The following is a 9,218-nucleotide window of genomic DNA, read 5'->3' on the forward strand; positions in this document are numbered from 1 at the left end:
AGGAAAGGACTGTTTTCAAAATCAACATTTATTGACAATGTTGACTGAAATATTTTTGGTTATCTGATAAAAGAGATTTTTGTTCCCACTGCAAGGACCTCTTTTCTTCCCATTGTATCCTTAGGAAATACATTTTCACACTCCAGTGGAAATTTTCTTTCTCAAAAATCATTTATCATGCCTGTGAAACTCAGAGAGCAGCTGACTTCATTTGGCACTTAAAAGCTGAACTGAACGGTGGCTCAATTAGACTTCTATGTCTGTCACCACAAAGAGTTTTCAAAGGCTGAAAATCCACGGCTGCTTGCTTACTTACTAAACACTTTGGGCCTTAGGAGAACTCAAGCATCGAGAAAGTCAAATATCGAATGTTTGATCACATGAAGGCATGACTATTCCTGTGTGCATGTCCCTAAACTCTAAACAGAAAGGGGAAAGACTCTCACAAGCATAAAATAAAGCCTTCTCTGAAAGACATTAGAAAGCTAACTTCAAACCTATACAGCTACACACCATGATTCCCACCTAACAAGTTTCTATATCCCTGGCCATCTTATGAAATGAAACTTAAAAATGCTTGTCTAAACTCAGTGACAGTTCAGAATTTATTGAATTCTTACAAATGTTATGCTTAAATGTCTTCAAAACTCCTCCCAAGAAGTGTAAGCCTATGGGTTGCTAGCGATTCAAATACTGATTTTGACGGTCAGTGCTTTACACGAATATTCAAAAGTTTCAAACTGTGGAGTTTAGCTCCCATGTGCACTCAAATCCCATAAAAGGCCAGAGAGAAATGCACTAAGGGGCGAAAGACTTATTGTATCGCATACTGAAGATGAGCCCGCTTAATATAGCTTTTGGTAAATTTGCTTTGGAACAAAAAGGCGTCCTTCTTGAAACATGGTGTTTAGTTCGTTGTTCATCTGCTTTGTTTCCTGTCGGAAACCTTTTCTCATTTATCACCCTAGCCGTAGAAAAAGTCATCTGTGTAATACACACCGCTAAGTATACCTTTCGTACCTATACATCCACGTACGGATAGAACCCTGCTCAATACCACTCAATAGTATTCTGGGGCTAGTGCAGCAATTTCGAAAAAATATGAAATAACCATCCCCCGCCCCGGTCCGAGAATATTACCCAGTGTTCTACTTATTTATCAAGATCATAACAAAAGTAGTTACTTTGCAATGATCCTTTAATGATCCTAATGGCTCCGATCATTTGGAGGGTAAAGATTACACTTTTACGACGGAACCCCGTGGCTACTAAAGTCCTAGGAACAAAGTGTTATCGTTTTCCCCAAGCCGCAGTGCTTTTTTTCTTTGAAAACACACCAAAGCACTAATAAAGCGCTCCGGCTATCTCGGACTTTGTCCACCCGACAGTTGTTCTTGGTCATTACAGTTTTTCAAACACCAGCTTGTACTTACAGAGCTCACATCTGCTGCTTCCACCGGTTTAGTGTGCTCCTTGGAGTTTTCTGTGTTAGCAGACCTCCATTCCTGACATAGTTTGGCTGCTGGGCAGGAACGCGGAGACCCGGGAGCTCTCAGAGGCGCTGTGGCGCGTCTGGCAGCGGAGCGCGGAGGCCGGGGATTGCCCGGCTCCCGGGGACAGCGCCCGGGCGCTGCTGCAGTCTCGGGCTGCGGAGCGACTGAGCGCGATCGCCTTCCCCAGGAAGGACCCCGCCACCGCGCACCGCCACAGGAAGGCTTCCAGTCGGAAGTGGCCCTGCACACTCGCTACCTCGCCGCAAGCTCGGAGCCATCAGCTCGCCGCGGTCTGTTTGGGAACGGCTTTGCGCCCCAGCGAACGGCAGCGGCAGATAGCATCTGAGACGCCTAGACAAAGAAACGGCACAATCTCATCCCCCCCCCCGATTTGTTTGCGCAGCCTTGTAGGTCTGCCCACGAAGCCTCGGGGCTTTTTGTTTTGTTTTGTTTTTGCAACGCAAACCACAGCTAGTCTCTTGTCCTAACCTTATTGGTTTAAATGCAACAATTGAGAGGAGCAGAGCATGGTCTGACTCAACCTCGCTGCTTTAAAAAAAATTTATTATGTAAATGACGCGCCCCATGATATCTGAATAAACAGCTGTGGGGGAAGAACTTGTGGGAACCTCTGTCAACACACACACATCCTCCCGCGCCAGTAGCTCCCAATTAAGATCTTTGGGGAGTAGTTGCACGTTATCTTTTACACTTTTTCAATACTTTTTTTTTTTTCCCGAGGACTTGAAAGTTAGAAGAACGGATACTTTACACAAATTTTCCTAAAGTACCTACCTATTTACAGGTCTGGAGAAGATAAAAAAGCCGTTTCTATGAAGTTGAAGGAGAATGGGCAAACGTGTTAGCTATTAGCAGCTTAACAATGAAAGCCTGGCTGAGGATTCTGCAAGGGTTGCTAGAAGGCCAAAGGCTCAGTTCTTTGGCTAGGACCCAGATAATATTTCACCATTAACATTTTTAAATGGGTCTCGAGAAGAGATTCGTTTAGTCTGGGACTTGCTTTGCGACTTATCCTTTGAAAAACTCATATCCTTAATCAATTCAGAATCTGTGAGTTAGGCGGTGATCCAAGTCAGGGGCTTAGCCACTGTGATGATTCGGAATCTTGAAAGAATGCATCTCCTTGTATGGACTAATATCTTGTCCGTCCTGTATCACATTTTAAATGCAAACGCAAACTAACACTCACGCTGAAATAAAGTCTGTATACTCATTTTAAAAAGAAATTTTTGTCATTGCCAATATTTCTATTCTATGTGCTCTTTTTATTTAAAAAAAAAAAGTCTCCCTTCTTTTAATTTCTCACCTTGGTATGAGCCTTTTTAAAAAAATCACAGTAACTCCCATCAGCTAATAAAGGAGATAGGTGTGTCTTACCTTGGCTCTGCTAACTAGGAAATGAAAGAACCAGGCAGATGATACAAACGAAACCCAACTAAATGGTTCTAAGGACCAAAATTCCATACAGGCCTTCTCTCTTCTCCCCTCCAGAGGATGCCAGTCTAAATTCCTTGCAAAGGAACGCTTTGTCAAACCTAAGAGACTGCTTAAACTGCAGACTCACCTAGAATTCATCTTGTGTAGTACCAGCAAGGAATCATGGGCCGTGATTCTACCATATTTGGGAAGCCAGGTCAGAAAACGGTTGATTGCTATTGGATCATCTATGCAGCAGAAATAGAGTTAAGTTACCACCTACAGCACTCTCTCAGACCAGAAGTGTCAGTTAGTCAACATACCAAAGTCCCGGTGCAGAAAAAGACAGCCTGTTACTATTGTAGCCAGGTAAAGTCTATGCTACATTAGTTCTATTTTTATTGCAGCACCCAGACAGTAACTTCTTTTGCACTTAGATTTGGTACTAAGTTCCCCAAGACATAAAATTTAACCTCTGGATTAAACTTTACATTCGGCTACTGCATTCATGCTTCCCATGGGTTAAATTATTTTAGGCATGTTTTGCTAAAATGCTATTCATCCAATCCATAAAAGATTATATTGGAGAATCCAGAATGTGCAGACCATGTGAAGTCGAAGCGGCAGAACTAGCATGTCAACCCTACATACAAGTTACTTGCCTGTGTTACAGTCACATTTATCATATTACATGCACTTTTGTAATAAAATTCAATAATTCTTATTTAAATAACCAAACAAAATGCCTTCAAAGAAATGACTCATGTAATTATGAATAAATTAGGAAAGATATGATGAATTTAATGTGACCACTAATGGATATAATATAGCTCATACCTCATAATTATGTAACACACAGCTTAGTCACTGGTTAGAAGAAATAGCCAGTGCACATTTACCACTCTTAAATAGTTTCCTTTTTCTTAAGCAAAACTAAAATGTATTCAAAAGAATCACATGTTTATCTATAAATTTTGTCCGGTTACTAGCTCCATACTCCAAATACATGGTAATTATTCCTTATGCAGCTTGAATCTAAAATACGATATTCTATGGTAAATAACCAAAAGGTAATATTATGGAATTTTCGTCAACTATAATTATATAACTTGATCACATACCACAAAGAACCAAACTGTTTCCTAAATCAGCCCTAGAGCTTACAAAAGGCTGAGGAAAGTTTGCTGGCAAGTTCAGTCTGAATGGGATGTTTGAGTCCCTAAGAGAGATGCAAAGATCTTCCTATGACACTCTGCCGCCAAGCAGGTTTGATCGGCCAGGGCAGCTCTGGCCTGGATAAGATCCCACTTAGACAGCAGGCATCTGTCATTTTCATAAAACTTTCCAGTACCTTTAGATTAGGACAGAATTTTAAATAAAGATGTGCTCACAAAAATCGACAAATGTCCTTAGACAAGGTCAAATGCAAGGGAGACCTTGCAACAATACAAGGGAACATTTTCTCCACCTACGGGAGCAAACAGCTAATTAACTACATCAACTACAATGATAAGAAATGCTGAGAAAATCAGGCCCAAGGCATAGTAAGAGACTCTCCGTCCATTCCAGGAATGGCAAGGGATTGAAGGGCTGTGATGTTTCCAGTACAAGATGTCTTCTCCTCCTATTCCTGCTTACCCCGATGGACTGAGCACCCACACCACCCTGGGAAGGCTTTTCCCCTAATATCTCTGCTCATAAAACTCTTTAGAGAGGACTGTTTCTCAGGAGGAAAGTCAGTGAGTTTCATAATTTAATTAGCACTTTAAAGACAGACACCTTTTCTCCCAAAGCGAAGTGATTGGCATCCCTCCTCTCACAGGATTAAAAACAATATCACAATATACAATGTCTCACAATTTAAACTGTTGGAAGTATACTGGGAAAGAAAATATACCAAAATATCAGTTAATTCCTCCTGCTTCCTGGTATTTGCCTTTCTTTGCTCCGCACCACGGCACCAGAGTGATAGCTTTTTTGGAGACCCCTGGGGGGTGGGGGTAACTGAGTAGTTAGGCAGTAAGGCTTGCTGGTCTGTGGACTGGTCCCTTCCATGGCCTGTGCCTTCCCCACTGGCATGAAATCTACAATGAGGGTCCTGCTCCCAAGTACCCTTCAGTTGAAACACAACCAAGAAAAACATCCTCTATTTATTTTAAGAATGATATTAAATCCACCAAGCAAAATGTCCACCAACATTCGCTAAATGCTTTCTATTCAAACTCCAATATGAATAGCTTTTAACAGTAAATTTAAGAAGGCAATTACTAACTATTAGCTGTACCGTGGAAACTTATTTTCATAAATAATATAGACTTCATACCAATACAATATGAAAACAGAACCCATTTCCTGACCCCATAATAAGCACATCGGCTTTATGTATAAATCATTTATTTATTTAGAGAGGGAAACTTGTTATCCTATGTAGTAATGACTGCCAATAAGATTTTTTTTAAAAAAAAATATTATCCTTGATACAAGCTTTGGCTAGCCCATCTTGATAACGAAAGCCTGAGCAACCGTAATTGTTATTAATATTTTTCTCCTCGGGAAAGGGCATGGACGCTATAGGCTCTTTAAGAAAAATATGACACAATAGATTTTCTCTTCCACAATCATGTGATTTTCCAAAATGGCAAACAGAGTTAGTTTTTCTTCCTTCTGTCAAAAATATGTAAATAATTGTTCTTGGAAGCATATGTTTAATCTCAGCAACAAGCTCTCTTGCCTTCCCACACTGTGAACGGGATCTCTGTTGACATGAAGCAACCTAGGAAACCCAGGGTGTCTTCTCTTCAGCCTTCTTTTTTTCTCTCTAAGCCATGGGCAAAACCAATCTTGTCAGCACCTCCCAGAACATGTAAGGGGATCTGGGAATTTGCTTTGCTTTCTCTAGCTTTCACGACAGCTGAGTTCTCAGCTTTTAAATTCTTCAGTAACAATGAACAACTCACAGAAGGAAAGGCAAGACCATTCATTGACCAGGCACTGACCGTGTGCCGGGAGCTCTGCTAGGAACTGCTTGTCTGCCTGACCTGGTTCTTAGTAAGTTGGGTGTTTTTCTCCCCACACTATTTGTTTGGGAATTCGCCTCTTTTTTTGCTAACAGATCACCTCTAAACAGCAGGTGGAGCACTGAGACATCTCTGGCTTCTGGCTGTTATCATTCTGGAACAAGGTAAAACGCAATAAAGTTAATTGATCCAGAAAGGTGTGTGCTATGCTGTGATATATATATATATATATATATATATATATATATATATATATATATATGTGTGTGTGATATATAAACATGTACGTTTGTGTTTGTATAATTTCAATGATACATATATGGTTAGATAGTCACATGTATTATACTCCATCACTGTATAGCATGAGATCATTCATAAGGACATATTGCAAAGTTAGCCCATTGGTTCAAACACAGAAATATGTTAAATGGCCAATGGGAAAAAGTGTGAAGACTCCTTAAACCTGAAATCATCAAAGCAGAAAGCATGAGTGTGTTTGGCATCATTCACTACAAGAGGCGAGTGAGCCTCCTCAAGTAGGGCACATATATACATTCCTGACTGCTAAAGGAGAAGTTCTGGGTTCTAACAGCCAACCGTATGGCTAGTTTGCTTTACCACTGTCAGCGTCTTCCTCTTTGCCTGCCTTGATTTCAGTTACCCAGTGTGATGTGCTTTGACCCTAATAGCTACTACATGATAAACACTTGATTTGTTCGCTGTGGAAATAATCACATTAAACTGCACTCCAGGCTTCCCCAGGCACATGGGAGTTGGTTTTAAGTCTTCAGAATGCAGGAACGCTTATTATTTTATAAAGAAGCTTTCATGGGAGAAAACAACCCATGAGATGCTTTTTCCTTCAAGCTTACTTCACTCCCCTTTCCCTAGAAAAATAAAGGGCAACCTCCAAAGCTCTTTTAGACGGAAGGTCACAATTCAAAGGCCTCGTAACTCAATCCCGTGCAGCAATCGCATAGCTATTGGAGACACAGCCAGAAGCACCGTGATTCTAGCTATTCTATCTATGTTTTTATTAACATTCATAGGTATACAACCTGAAAGTTTCTCTCAACTGTAAAGCTTCATACATTCGTACTGGCAGGGATCAAGTTGCCTTGGGGTCTTGAATTTTATTTTAGCATGCCGGAACAGAAGAGGGAAGGAGAAAGGTAGACAGTACCGCCTAAGAAAAACAATAGCTGGCATTTGCTCAAATGGGGAGTATTACCTCTGCAGAAGTAACTTGTAAGGTGAAATGTTTTTCAGATTTTCAATCCCCGCAATGAACAAGAGGGCTTATTTTTGGTTTCATAGGTAGAGTAGCCTGCTGATTATTTAAATTTGTGGTTCAGGTTGCTTCTTCGGAGATTTTTAATTTTTTTAAAAAGGATATCAGTGACCTGGTTTACCTGAATTGCAGGGATTAAACAAGATGGAGTGCCGGGAATCTTTTGAGTAGTGTATCTGAAATGTGGGAGATTCCTAAAAACTGAGGCTCAGGTTGTCAGGGAGTTAGTGGTGGTGGCTTGTATTTTTTAATCAATACAAGGAAAAACAAATAGTTTATCAAGAGGTCACAGTGCCAGTGGAGAGCCCTCCAGTGCCTGATTCTCATGGACAAGCCCTGCTGAAAGATCCGCAGGAGCCCATTAGTCCGGCCCCCTGGGAGGGCTGTTCACTTTCCTTCCGGTCCTAGCTGGTGAGGATGGTCCGCCCTGCCAGCCACAGCAAGGGAGGGAGGGGACCCATGTGGAGGGGAAGAGGGGGAGGTGAAGGGCAGAGGGGGCCAAGGAGGAGGAGAAGGGGAGGGCGCCAGAGCGGAGATGAAGGAGGGAAGGACAAAACAAAGCCGACCCAGAAAGAAGGGGTCCTCCCGGGCAGTGATCAGAACCGCCTAAGTACCGGAGCCTCTTAGGTTAGAAAGTCTAAGAAGAGAGGACAATGCTCAGAGATATGTGGGTGGTATACGTTTTAAACTAGTTCATCACTGCTGTCTCCATCTTGTTTGTGAGGGAATACATCTGATATATCTAAACATTACAACAAATCTAGATGACTTCTTTCCCCAGAAATAAATTCATTCATAATTAATTAATGAAGACCCTTAAAGAGGAGGGACTTAGAATCAGGCCCCCGGCCTCTAATCCTGATTGTTGCTTTGACTATTGACCGAATGACTGACACATGAAAAAGATATACACACGCCTCTCTCTCTCTCTCTCTCTCTCTCTCTCTCTCTCTCTCTCTCTCTCTCTCATCTATCAATCATCTATTATCTATCATCTATCAATAATCTATTATCTATCTATCTATCTATATCGTGTTTATACATACAAGTGAAAAACAATTTCTCTGAATTTCTTTTGCTTCCACCCTACACACACACACACACACACACACACACACACACACACACACACACACACACACTATACTATATTTGGTAATATTTGGTATATGTATTTGACTGAAAAATAAAACCAAGAGATTTAAGTTCGTTTTTTCTTTTAAAAGGAGATCATATACTGTATGTCAATTCTAACTACCACTGTCTTCCTAAAGCCCTCTAGTATCCTAGCATCAATCCATTTCCTTTTAAGTTTCTGTTGAAAACAATCCAGAAGAATTAAGGTAAAAATGAAATGAGGAGAAGAGGTGGTTCACAGATTCAAAGTGTTTGCTACTTTTGCAGAGGACACGGGTTCTGTTCCCAGCAGCTCAAAATGGTTGTAACTCCAGTCCCAGGGAACCAATACATGCACACAATACATGCAGCTAGGCACGCATATGGGTGTATAAACTTAATAATTAAAAAATACACAACAGAATTAAGATACAGTTAAGAATACCTCACAATTTCTTAGTCTTAAAGTCCTCTTTGTGGAAATACCCACGCTGATGTGATCGTCAAAACTTGCCGATTCTATGGAATCCAGAAGTCTCACCAATCAAGTTAGCTAGGCTGAGTAGTGCTCAGTAAATATTTATTATGTGTCTAATGTTTGCCAGGTATTGGGGACACTAAATGAAGCAATAGCCCAGAAGATAAAATCCTTGCCATTAAGAAAAATTTCTCATGTATGCACAGAAGAGTATAACCCTAACCTAACCTCCCCACCAAGGCTCACAGAACAGTCAGTTCCATATGCAGAGTCGAAAGTGAAATAGATATCTGAGATCCTTACACCTGGAAGGTCTCTCCTGATCACCCAAAGTAAAATCCAGGGTCTTTATTTATAAATCAACTTTACTGTAAGCCAACAATTAA

At 40.9% G+C, this 9,218-nt stretch overlaps 1 protein-coding gene across 1 annotated transcript in view; it reads right to left on the bottom strand.

Moving 5' to 3' along the window:
• Positions 1-1,557, bottom strand: part of Eya1 (EYA transcriptional coactivator and phosphatase 1) — a 145,443-nt gene extending 143,886 nt beyond the window's left edge. The window contains exon 1 of the mRNA XM_032906829.1: positions 1,434-1,557. The gene's annotated coding sequence lies outside the window, so the exon portion shown is untranslated. The remainder of the gene's footprint in view (positions 1-1,433) is intronic.
• Positions 1,558-9,218: the final 7,661 nt, after the last annotated feature.

This window comes from Rattus rattus, chromosome 1 (assembly GCF_011064425.1).
Source record: "Rattus rattus isolate New Zealand chromosome 1, Rrattus_CSIRO_v1, whole genome shotgun sequence".
In the NCBI taxonomy this organism is placed as follows: domain Eukaryota; kingdom Metazoa; phylum Chordata; class Mammalia; order Rodentia; family Muridae; genus Rattus; species Rattus rattus.